Here is a 1,988-nt window from a genome sequence, read left to right as displayed (position 1 = left end):
CTTACCATGTGATGTAGTAGTTTTGTCTTCAAGATGCCACTGTATTTAACCTCAAATCCCATCAAACCTTGATTTAATACAGCTGATCTCCACTTAGTGTATTACATGACTTCTTAAAAGAATTGGCTGCACCAGTAATGATTTACATGTGTCATACATTCATAAAGTTTATTATGTGCAATCAATATTTCTGTGTTTTATACATGTAATTTATTTGAACTGCTTTATAAAGACTTATTTTAAAATGAAAGACTTCCTTATGTTGATGGGTGTAAAAGTCTTAATTACATCCACGGGCCATGGTTACACAATGGCCCCCCTGTGGCCACAAAGTTCTATCGCCTTTGCCAACACAACATTACAGTTCCACCAACATCCTGATTCCTTTGTGCCATTTAGTTCAACATTTTACGAAAAAAAGCAAACAGTACTTGTCGCTCGATAGCTACAGATATGTCACTTGAGTATGAGTTTGCCAAGCTTAATAAACTGGAAAAATGTATTTTTGACCAGCAAATTTAGGGACTTTGTGTCCCATGGGGCCTGTGCTAAAAATGTTAGCCTTTATCCCTGAGCAAGTCTACAAGTAACACACATAACTCAACAAACTGCACATTATACTGTAAATGTGTCCTTACTTTATTATTCAACTACACAGAAAATGTGTAGTTAAAAGAGACTAGACAAGGCAAGGAGTGCTTCATGCAGCCTAAGCATTCAGACAGACAGACAGACAGACAGAGCGAGCCAATCTCCTCTAAATGAAAACCAAACACACACGTTCACACAAACACACACATATGTCCCAAATCAATTAGAAAGTCCCAGAGTTCACAGCTTTACCCACAAACCCCAGCTCCAGGACTAATTATCTAAACACCTCGCCAGCTCTTGTGCAAAGAGCAGAGCATCATGGGAAATGAGACTGCGTTAGCGTCTCTGATAAAGACATATGCAGGACAATGGTTTGTGGAGGTGGAAGATAAGGAGTATGAGAGTGTGTTTTTCAATGGACGGTTGCTTGATCTGTATTTTTTTGTGTGTTTCTTATAACACAAGCCTTGGCACACACTGCTGTTCCCATGGGACTCACACACACACACACAGCATTCAGTGTAAGCACAAACATATTAATCGTGTCCCATCCACATGCATTAAAATGAATTAATAAGGCACACACCAAAGACTCAAGACACATACACAACTGAGAAGGCTGAAAGGAGGAACAGCTACCCACAATGCCCTTGTGCTCTGCTGCTGTGACCCAAAACCCGTCCACACAAACCACACACGCTCATAAAAATAAAAATAAATTGAGATTAAGTGCAGCAGACCCTGTGTGAGCCACACAGAAAGGACTAAAAACAAGGAGCGCATGAGGAGTGAGGCAGGAAAAAAAAAACTAATTGAGGCATTTCGGCAGAGCGAGGGTGGGGGTGTACAGTCGGACGTGAGAGAATAAAGGCTCATAATTGCATAATTATAGCAGTGGATACCTGACACACTGAATGCAGACATCAAATGAGTTCCACATAATTTAACCAAACAGAGGCAAGACCAGGCCACGACAGGGCCCACCACGAAATATACCCTCTCTCTGCTTCCTCTTCTTTGTCTGCTCGGTTATTTTAACATTCTCATCTTGTCCAAAACCTCTCATTCTTACAGTATCAGAGTCTGATACTTTCATTAACCTCTTTATTACTGTACTGTGAAGCTGCAGGCATATGATCTTTTTCAATCATTCTGCAGCCCAGGTGCTGCTGTCTTCGACCCTTGAACTCCTTACTAGAACAGCTGCTTAGTGCTGAATCGATTAGTGATTAAATTGGTCAATCAGATCAAATTAATAAACAGCAACTGTGATAATTTATTAATCATTAAGGTCATTTGCTGAGCCAAACATTCACTCTGGAGTGTGGGTTGCACAAAACCAGCACTTTGGCAATGTGTGATATTATAGGGATCTTTTCTATCTTCTTTTTTTC

This window comes from Morone saxatilis, unplaced genomic scaffold (assembly GCF_004916995.1).
Source record: "Morone saxatilis isolate NCDOM2014 unplaced genomic scaffold, NCSU_SB_2.0 Contig0, whole genome shotgun sequence".
In the NCBI taxonomy this organism is placed as follows: Eukaryota; Metazoa; Chordata; class Actinopteri; family Moronidae; genus Morone; species Morone saxatilis.
The sequence above is the reverse complement of the archived record's forward strand: the minus strand, read 5'-3'. Positions refer to the sequence as shown.